Raw genomic sequence first — 11,997 nt, forward strand, 5'->3', positions numbered from 1 at the left:
TGTAAGTTTAAAGCTGTTAATGGTGTTAAGTATCTTTCTGATTCGGAATATAAAAAAATGAAAGAATTTGGCTTGCGAGAACAATCGCACCTAGAAAAATGTGACCTGCAGAAACAAAAAGATTGTTTCTATGACAAGGCTAACGGGTAAAATAGCCGAAGAAACCAATATATTCCATAGAGTAAAAACAAGGCTTTATTCTTGAAGAAAATCCATAGAGAAATCGTCTTACTTTTCTACCATGTTGTTAGCTAATTTTCGCTCTGTACGGAATTAACACAACATACAAATATATGGAATCACAGAATCGAAATTATATTTAAATGAAACCTTAAAAACGATATACCAAAGAAAGTAAGAATAGCCACCAAAGCTCATATACCCGTAATTGCGTATGTAACGTATACACCCCGTAGCACCATAAGCCGTCAACTATTGCGTTTACTTGCACGCCTTAACTTAAAAGTAAAATTATTTAAAAAGTGATTAAATATTGGCGTAGCAGATTTTCACATAAGTAGTATTCCTTATACACATACAGTTACTCCCGAAATTGAGTGTTAATTTTGTATTAAAATATGGCTTGTATTTTAGCAAACTCCATTTCAATCCAAGAATGATACTGTGTACAAAAATTAAGAAAAATTTGCAAAATTTCAGCAAAATCACGAACTTTTCAATACGAATATCTAAAAAGAATTCAGGTATGCAGTTATCTAGCCCACTAAATTTTAGTATAATAATGAGCAAATTTAAAATCTTTAAAAAAAAACGCGTTGATTTTTTTGAGAAATTTTTTGTGGTTTTAGCACGCATTTTTTTTATATAAAAAAATTCTGAAATTTTTTTCTTAATTTTTGTACACAGTATCATTCTTGGATTTTAATGGCATTTGCTAAAACATAAGCCATATTTTCAAACAAAATTAACACAAAAATTTTAGCATATAAAATATAGAGCAGTACGCTCAATTTGGGAGTAACATATATTACTTTCTTCATGTTTAAAACAATTTTAGAATGAATTTCGAATGCGCCAATAAAAATTGTGAAAACGGAATTTTAGATTCTCAAATCATAGTAATCTTTTATTCAATGGATTTTTTTATTCATTTGGTGTCACTCTAGTCGTTCGTTTTGGCAAGAATATTTTCATTTTTAATTGAACATTTGGAAGTATCGTAAACATTATATTTGAAAACTCCCCAAAGTTGTTAAAAAAAAATAATAATAAATTTAATTTTTTCAAGTGACAATGAAAAAATATATGATTTCTTCCGAAAAAAAGCAAAAAATATAATTTTAACACTTATTATCAAATAAACAATTATCAACGTATTATTTTTTTTTTGATGTTCAGTTTATTTGTATTATATTTTTTTAAACTTGGTTATTTTTTTTTTTGTAAAAAGCTTTAAGTCAATCAAAGGTACAGTAATTTCTTTTATGAAAGTAAAATTGAATGTTTAGCACAATTAATGCTTTTTGAATTCTTTTCCTAGGTATATGAGAAGTTGGTAAAAAAATTCAATTGACTAAAAAAATATATTTTTTTTTAACAAGAATCGAAATTTTACAAACTGACCAAAAAAATAAAATTTGCGCAAAATCCTTGGTGTCAATATCGCACACCATGTTAACTTTCAAAATCGGTCAATGAAATATAAAAAAATCGAAAAATTAACTTTGGGTGGCCCACTTGAGAAAACTTAACTCATATGTATATGCATTTATTTAGCTCACACTTTTCTATTGGGCTCTTAGTGCAAGCACTCACGTGTGTTTGTGTATACCTATTTGTATATGTGACTTATTTGCATTTCTATTCGATTTGATCACGCCTTTCAATTTGCGAATCACTCAGACGTGTCCTGTCAACCAATCGTTGACAATCGTTGACTCTACGACTACGTGTATGACAACAACAATCACTACAACAAGAACGACATAAAAATGCAATTTGTAGCAAACATATAAAGCATACCAATGCAAAATGCCAAATACTCAGTATATCGTATGTTTATCGTTATGTCTGCAATGGCTTCCCTGCAGGGAAACCGTGGACTAATGAATCAAATTTCTAGTTCCGTACTAGGTCTTTATTGCCAAAAAGGAACTAGTCTGATAGGAACTAGATCCCCCCCCAGTCCAAAATCGGCGAAAAGTGGTACTTTTAAGAAACTAATTTTTTCAGTTTTTTTCACTACAAATCTATATCTAAAGTAACCAATTTAGAAATGGTTCGGAACTATAGAAAAAGGGATGCAGAAAAAACTAGATCCTATTTGTCGAATTTAGAACTATTTCGGAACTATCGAATAAGGGATGCAGCGGGGGGCTTGTTTACTTTACATAGATATGTGTTCGGCGGCTTTTTCGTTCAAATACGCTTCTATGCTGTACTTCGCAGATGCTATTTCATAGTTTGGTAATACAAAACAAAGCTATGTGTTAACATATTAACATCTTGGGGCCGTCTGGAATCTAACCAATAACAGCGAGCACCTCTGCAAAGTCAGCTGCAGCAAGGTATGTAAACGTACATTTCTTACAATCATTCAAACAAATTTAATTTCAAATTGAAAACACGTTTCTTTGAAAATAATGTAAAATCGCACACGGAAGAACCGAAAAGATTGAAAAACCATGATACATTTTTCTTTCGTCTGTCGGTTTTAGAACTAGTTCGGAACTATAGAATTTAGGACTAGTTCGGAACTATCGAAAAAGGGATGCAGCGGGGGGCAATTGACACTTCCTAGGACATCGCCATGTTAAACTCGCCAGTTGCTTGCATGCAAAAGAGATTTATCGCGAACCAGTACTGGGTCTAAATGTTCTAGAAGCGTCCCAGTTCAGAACTAGAGATTTTCCCCACAGGGTATGAATATACATGCAAGAGTGTTTCAGTATGCACAGCTTGTTTGTCATAAGGGGTATTCTCTGAGTCTTGCAAAGCCCTTGCACGGTGCACGGATTGCACGGTTTGCAAAGCTGTCCCATACGAAAACCGGTTTTTACCGTGCAATCCGTGCAATCTGTGCACCATGCAAGGGCTTTGCAAGACTCAGAGAATACCCCTATACTGTAAGTAAAACAATTATTACTACCCACAATGTTATGAATGAGATCTTAAGTAAACAATTGCTAAATATAGCTTTGCAGTTGGTTGGATTTTGGACACATAAATATGTATATGACTCATTTTTACAGCAGCCATTTTTCACTTGCATTGCCTTCATTTAGCCAAGCATGCAGTTAAGCTTTCAAAGATACTTATAATCATCATCTCCTCCAACTAATTAAATTCAATATCTTTTTTATATCCAATCTTAATGTTTATGTGGAATGCGCAACGTAGTAATGACGTAGTAAAAATATTTCGCACTCACAAGGGGGCTGCAGCTCACATAAAATGCGCATTATAATAAATACTTAATGGTCGGCAGCGTGTAATATAATTTCTTTGTTACCAACTTAAATAATGCTCTGATAAATACTCAAACGCCACACAGTAATAGTAACAAAAAATCTTCTAGAATTTTTGGAAATGTTGTTTCGGTTGCGGCTTTTTTGCATAGGTAGGCACCTCATCAATTGCACACCCGCAACTGCGGAAAGTGCGAGTATTTATTTTAATAGCCTTAATATTAGTGGCGACATATCCGCTCATTCATTCGTCCACTCTTCGATGCTGTACTAAAGAGCCGCGCACATAATGGCTTGCGAGAGCGCTTTGTTACGGCAGCAGTGAACGTTAAATCGCAAATTATTGACGGTTAATGGTTTTTACGCACAAAATGGGGACGATGATTCTTTGTATTAATGTGGCTTTGTGCGGTCCATCAAGCCGTTGCCATTTCTACCAGCACTTTCCATCAAACTCAACCACGTACTTTTCACAAAGCTACCCACACTTGTCGTATTTAATTGCTGCTGTAAATTATTTTAAATGAAAAATTTCTAAAAAAAATGTGCTAATATAAAATATTTAATCGCAAGTAACTTACAAAAGTAGATTGTCGTAAATTTATCCCGCAATGTGCTAAATGATTACTGCCTTAAACGCCGAAAGTTATTGTATATACTGTGGCATATGGGGCGATTCGACAAGCGAAAATAAAGAAATATCTGAACAATACTTCACAGATGGGTGATGCAGTATATAAGAGTTTAATAGCCCTTTTTTAAAAAATTTGCAATAAAAAACCACTAATAAATAATTTACTACTACAAAAGGTAAAAGTGGCTCAATGCATTTGGCATTCAGTGTACAATTACTTTCGAAGGCTGCAAGCCGTTAAAAATTTTAAATCAATTAATTAATAAGTTCAATAAATATCGCAAGATTACAGGTTCCAACCGAAGGCGGTTCAAGAGCAATTTATTTCGAAAATATTCCTTAAGGAGGCTGCCACCCTATAAAAAAGTCAAAATCAGTTTAACTAATAAGTTAAACGTAATATTTTGAGGTAGGTGTGAAACCAGAGAGGCCTTGAGAAATCTATTCTGCATCTATTTCGAAAAAAAGTTTGACTAGTGTTGCCGCCATAATAGGATAATCAATTTAAATGACAAATTAAAAGAAATCCTTCCCATATTAAAAATGTGAAAGTTTGTGATATGCATATACGTGACCTGGATTAATACACTACCTATAGAAAATTTTTTTTTGGAGGAGGATTGCCAGCTGCTTAAAAATTAAAATTTTTTTTTTTCAAATTATAAGTTCCAAGAAATTTTTTTAGTATGAACACCAAACGTCAAGTATTTAAAAAAACCCTTTTAACAAAAACATTTTGAATAGGATTGCCACCTATTTAAAAATTTTAAATTTAATTTAAAAGTATGTTGTACTTCATTATTATAACATGGGTTGCTAATGAGTGAGGTTCAAGAAAACTTAAATTCGAAAAGGCTTACCAGCTGTTTAATAGTCAAATCATATTTTTCCAGAAGTTAATTAAGCATTACCTACATGTCGACCAAAACAAGTGTTAGAAAGCTTAGTTGCGAAAATATTTTTAAATAGCATTGCCGCTTGTTTTGAAATCAATTTAAATTAGATCAATAAGTTAAATGAAACAAAACAAAATGATGTCAAGTTAAATAAAAATTGTATATTTTAGAAGGCTATATTTCGAAATAATTTTAAAAGTTGCTGCCACATGTTTGAGAATATAATTAAATTTAATCAGCGGAATAACTTAACACAGTGCGTAGGCAACTGGCTGAGTCAGCTGGATATGGATGTCAAATGAGATATATTTAAAAAAACTTTATTTTGAGGAGGGTTGCCACCCGTTTAACTTTAAATTCAAGTAATAAAATATTACAATAATTTCAAACGAAATTCAATTTAAGTGAACATTTTCAAAATGGAATATCTTTCGTCTTTAGAGTAGCAAAGATTTTCCACATTTTCCAAAATCCAAGCTATTTATTCTGCTTGAGCTAAATGAAATATAACAATGAGACATTAAAACAAATATAACAATGATTTTATGCAATCAAAACTTTTTAAAGAATTGTCACATATAACAACAATTAAAAAGTGGTTTAAAATTTTCTACGAGGCAGATCCCAAGCCCAGCGCTCAACCTTTTGCTGCGACGGCTTTTAACTGAATACACTCCGCTGCAATCGCTTACTGCGCCATACCCAGTGTTGCCAACTTTTCATTTTCAAAAAGCACCAAAAACTTGGAAAAACGCGTTTTGCCACACTAAAAGCACCAAATGGTTTTGAATCAATGAATGCTTTTTTCATAACAGTTTGTATGTATTTAACAAAAACAAAAATTTAACAATATTTACAAGATTGCATACATAAATCAATAAACAAAACTTTTTCGCTCATAACGATTGAAAAGCCACATCCTATAATGACTCATGCTTACGACGTAATACCGAAGTACTGCGCATTAAAACTGATATATCTCATGAAAGAAAAATCGAATCCCAACCAACGAAAATCATGCCCTAAGTAGAAATGAGCAAACAAATTTATGTTTTCATTATATACCCTCAAATATCGCCAAAAACCGGGATTTTGGCACGTTGAGGTTAGGATATCTCAAAATTCTAGTGCTAGAGCAATTGTGCGGCCAGATTTGGATTCAGCACCAAGAAACGATGTGTTTTACTCGGGTGGTACAAAAATATAAATTTTTACAAATAATTTGAAAAGAAAAAAAGAAATACTTAACTTACTCGCATATCTACTAGCATTTTCAAGGCGAATAGAATTGAACAAGGTGGGTTTGCAAGGTCAGCTTTTTATCAATCATGGTTGTATTTAAGTGCATTTAAATTTGTAAATTTTTGTCAATTCAGTGCTGCCACAGCTTTAAATATTTAAAAATTATTTCAGGTCTTAACTATATCGAAGTAATTTTAGTTCAAAAAAAGCACTAAAAAAGGCACTAGGCACTAAATAATTTTTTTAGGCGTTTTAATTTTTAAAAAGCACTAAATCTAGTGCTTAAAGCACCAAGTTGGCAACTATGGCCATACCTAAACAAAAGCGTTGAGCTGAGCGTTTTCTGACGTCTAGCGTTAACGCTGAAGTGCCATACCTAAACAAAAGCGGCAACGCCACGTCAAATGAGGAAATAACACCAACAATAAGCAAAAGTTTGTTTGTGTGAACTACGAAAATTACAGTTTCGCAGTGCAGCCAACTTCACATCCTTGCGCCCTGTCAAAATCGGATTTTCTAACCGCTAAGCGTTGAATTGTTTGACAGTTAGACAACAATAACGCTTTTGTTTAGGTTTGGTTGCTAGGTAGTTAAAGCGCCAAAGAATAAGAAGAAGAAGTGGTATCAGAAGAGGAATGTGGTTTTCTCTGCTATGAAAATACTTCATAAAAGAAGAAGAATACCTATAGAACGCATATTCGCTGCCGTTTCATCTCTTGCCTTTCTTTTAGCTTCTATATAACAACAAATAATTTCACATTTCTCTTTAAAGTCAGCCACACACCTTTACGTAACCTCTTGATGCAATATTTTCCACTAACCTCATTGTTATAAACTAAATCCAGAATTTTTTTATAAATTATTTCAAAATATTTGCAAATCATCTTCTACAATTCAAGGTTTTTCCTCACCAAACTAACATTAATCTTCATCATTATCCAATGACGGTCATGTACTTTTCAATAGTTACGATAAATCAGTGGCATTAAAGCACAGCGCACACTGGGTTCAGTGTAAGTAAAATTGAAAAAAAATAAATATTAAATATATCGATGACCCTTTGCTATAACTACACAACTCAAATGCTAAACAATTTCGAGAAGAGACAATTAAATTTTTTCCATTTCATAATTTAGCAATACTTAATATGTCTTAGAATGTAATTACTGTGGATTATTTGAAGTCATTTTGTAGCGAAATTTTGTAGGCTTCCAAAGTAAAGACTGCCCTAGAAATATGTGGTAAGCAACTTCGCTCTTTAGCTCTGGAATCGTCTTGGCACGTGGCCCCAGACAAAAGAGTCCAATGGTGTCAAATCGCAAGATCTCGGTGGTCATTCGACCTCGTTTTTTCGTCATGCGCCGGTTGGCAATTGACATCGGTTTATTGAAACCACATTTCGCTCTAATGCATGTCATCCTATTCAGGTTATAAAAAAAGCTTGTTATCATGTCACAATAACGTTCACTAAAAAAGTACGTACCGATGAATCGGCCAATCCAAAAACCCCACCAATGGTTATGGTAGAAGGAAAATTATCCCTGAAAATGAAAGGAAAAAAGTTAAGGTCCTCATATGTTTACGCCGACAAGCAAGTATATCGAGGACTTATGTTACACACTTTCTATAATTTACAGCAGAACTAATAGTACAGTGGAATCGCGATAGTTCCTATTCCATTAATTGGAAAATCTCAACATTTTTGATCGCCTCGTTAATTGGTATTTCTTTTGCTATGCAAGTTATGTTCACTTTTAACTAAATCGTAATTCGTTGTTGACAACCTTTTGTATGTGGTAATTCAATGCTAAATTATGTGCAGTTGTACTTCAAAAAAAATATATATCATAGTGAACTTATATATTTTCCTTATCAGCTAAAATATTACTGGTCTTTTGCGATTACGATGTATCGAGACTCCACTAAATTGATATTAACATAGATAAGGCCGAATATTTGTGGATTTTTTAATTGAACACATAGCATCCGATTAAGTCTTGCAAAGCTTTCCCCTAGCGGATTTTAATATTTTCCATCAATGTTTTGCTTGCGTTAAACTCACTGTGCAGCACGCCAGACAATTATTCTCGAGTTATAGCAAAAATATGATACGCTAGCAAATTTATATTCCACAAAAATGCAACTCAATTCACTAGAACCTTCGGCAAATAAGACACATAGCATCTTCGCGTGCAGCTTCAACAAAGCCCAGCTAAAGGGAATAGAAATTAAGGTGCAATTGCACATGCAACGGTAAATTTGGCTACTTTGCTACCTTTGTTCGTATACCTTAGAGAATTTGATTTCAAAAACGAAAAGAAAATAAATGAATAAAAACAAGTAGGAAAGCTTTGTTGCATCTACAATCTGCACAAATATTTTGTTTGTTTGTCGAAGTCTTCTATAGCTGTGTGTATATGTACTCGAATTACTCGCTATGAAACTTTACCGCACAAACAGTACACCGGCATAATGCAGATGAACGCATAACCAAATGGTGCACAAAACGGCTGCAGTCGAGTGTAAAAATAATAGTTGAATCCTTTGTTGCAAAATTACAAAGAAAGCGAAAGAAGATTGCAGTAAAATATATCGAATCAAATAAAATAAAATTGTTAAAGCGATCATTGTCGGGTGGCACGCTCACATTGACCTTCACGTTTTTCCTAGATATTTTTTTTTTTATTTAAAATTTTTTTTCTAATATTTTTTATTTTTTTTGCCATGAGTTGCAGGTGGAATGTTGCACGCCAATTTAAAGGTGATGCTGTATTAGCGAAAATACGCTTGGGAAATCGTCAGTGGTGCTTAGTTGAAGGTCGCAAATTGGTGAGTTGATGTAATTTATGGCGCCCTGCTAAGCACATACATACATAAATGTCTTGCGCAGGGATTTTATAAGAGCAGGATTTTCAAGAATTTTCAGGGTTATTTTTTAGAGTCTATTGAAAATAGTCGGCATGTGTGAATTTTTTCATGACTTAAATGATCTATTGGAAAATTTTGATTTTTTTTTTTGCATTTTTGAGATCTAATGAAACTTTTACGAAATTTCACAGACTTTTTGCAAACTATCTACACTTTTCGGCATTCATCCGGACTTTTAGGGATTTTTTAAGGCTAACGGAAATTAATCGGTGTTTGCAGATTTTTTTTAAGATTTTCTTGGATTTTTTCGAAAATGTCCTTAACTTTAAGTGGGTTTCCTGTAGTATACACCAGAATTTAGATTTGTACGCTTTTTTAAACTTACTTCAATTAAAATACATATATATTACAATTGCCTAAACATTTCTTATGTGACAGTCTGATGACTTGAGCCCAATACCCGGTCATTTCCAGTCTACTATTATAATAAAATACCCAGGTATACGTATAGAAAAATACCCGGGTAGCCGAGTAACTAACGGATAATCAAATATTTTATTACCAGGTTCAAATTGTCCTCCACGTCACTAAGTGTTGGAAAGTCTGCTTCCGCAAAAAAAATTGCATCTCCACATGCCTCAGACTAAAAATTTTAGCTAAAAACACTGCAAAAAAGATTGGCGGCCTCAGCAGAAGAATGCGCAAACGCTTCATTATAGAAGAGTTCCTACGGAATGCTTAAATGCTTCTTTGACTTAACATAACACCAAAATGCTTAGAGGTTCCCTTTAATTTCAGACTCATATTTAAGTATATAATTCCTTTTACACCTCAAATCGCTCGAGTAACGCAAAAAAAAAATTTCGAGCAGTTAGAAGTTTAAAGCTTTGAGATTTTTGAAAAAATGTATGCTTCGAGTTCTTAAATTTCTAAAGCATTTCTAACGGCCTAATTTTTTGAGCGATAGAGTACTTTTAAAAATTTCATTAATTTCGACTTAAAAGGCAAGAAGCATTTCGGCTACATGAACTCCATCAAACAACGCCTCCCAGTCCAACAGATAAACTGTATCACCGACTGCTGCAAAGCTACAGTTTTTAAAAGAAAATTTACTTTTGGGGATATCCAAACCAACATTTTCAAATTCATAGAATTCCAATTACAGGACAAGAGGAACATGGTGTATGCCGGAGATCGAGAGAGCCGAGACATTCATTCAAACAAAAAAAAAAATTATTATCACTGAGAAATATTTGGTCTAAAGTTCTAGCTATAAGCTAGCTATAATAATAATTTATTTGAATAAGGTTGATGCCGGAAAGATTATCTACCAAATAATTGCCAATGGTAAATGTTTTCAATTTAAAGTAATTCGTATGCTCTCGCATAACTAAAATACTCTGAAATAAATATTAAGTTTTTGCTTTACTTTAATCTAGTATTTCGATTATGATGGTCGTACATCAATCTGCCACACCTTCGCCGCCGCGGAAGGTGGATACCAATTTAGCTCAGACGCTCCTTCAATAACAATATTTATTTTAATCTGTCCTCCCACGAGTCTTCACTTTTTCTCATATTTCATGCAAAAGCAAAATCACGCCAATCTACCATTAGGTGATTAAAACAAAAACAGAAGCACAAACAGTCTAACAACATGCAATTATATACGGAAATTTGTATGTACAGAGAGCAATATGTGAGCAGGAACAACGGTGCGTATACGTAATCATGCAAGCTGGATTTAACAAATGCCCATACATGCCATTACAAAAATGGAGCAAAGCCAAAAATCGGAAATAATGTTAAAGAAAATAAATTCTAGTCCACCTACAGCAGAGTATCACAAAAAAATTGGCAAAATAAAATTCGATAATGGTAGCTTCGATTTATAAAGCTACACTACTATGTATGTGTATATATTGAAAAGAGGAAATAAGTTACTGCCCAGCAATAACCACAACTCACCGAGTAGTCCATGCTTTCGATATAAATGCTACATATTCGGGCCAATGATTGTGTAATAAACAAATTTTAAGCAGCACACGAAGACACAAAGATACAAGATTTGCCAAAGTATGCCAGAACAGCTTATTCTGCATGCATACATACATACATATGTATATATGGGGCGTTCCATGCCAAAACGGACGGGGTTCACACTTCATGTGTTTGATTTCTTTCAAATTTTTAGGGTAGATGCATAAACATAAATAATAAATAAATATTAAATTTGAGCTTGACTAATACATTTTTAAAAACTTTAAAAACAAAAACAAAAACAAATCGATTTAATAGTTCTTCAAATTTATCAAAAGCGAGGCGAGGAAAAAATTAAAAAAAAAATCACGCACACACACATAAAAATTCTCTATGAGAAGAAATATTAAAAAAAAAGTTTCTTGAAAAATTTTTCACATACAAATTTTTCGATAAAAAAAAATAGTTTTTGAAAATATGCCATCTCAAAAAAATTAAAAAAAAAAATCACAATGGCAGCTCTGAGTATTGCGCAATATTTATGTATAATATTATGGGGTGCACTCTAAAATAATTTGTGTTATGAATTTTTTAACACCGAAGTTGAGTAAAATGAGTACATTACAAATTTACAAATTTTTTATAGATTTTTATAGAATTTTTTTTGAGTACGCAAGTTTTAAGCCACTGCAATATTGCGTTGATTTTTAATATATTTTATGCTGGCGGCGTTTTGCATTTTTTTTCTTATGGAAGAAAATGCGCAAAACCGTTTTCAAAGAAAATTAAACAAAAATTAACGTCAGTTTTGCAATCACTTAAAACATACTTTTTATTATGCTAAAATTTGATAGGCTACAAAACTGCATACTCAAAAAAATTCTAAAAAAATTTTAAAAATTTATAAATTTGTGTAGTACTCATTTGTTCAACTTCGATGTAAAAAAAA

Source organism: Rhagoletis pomonella, unplaced genomic scaffold (genome assembly GCF_013731165.1).
Source record: "Rhagoletis pomonella isolate Grant_MI unplaced genomic scaffold, Rhpom_1.0 Rhpom_scaffold_00007, whole genome shotgun sequence".
NCBI lineage: Eukaryota > Metazoa > Arthropoda > Insecta > Diptera > Tephritidae > Rhagoletis > Rhagoletis pomonella.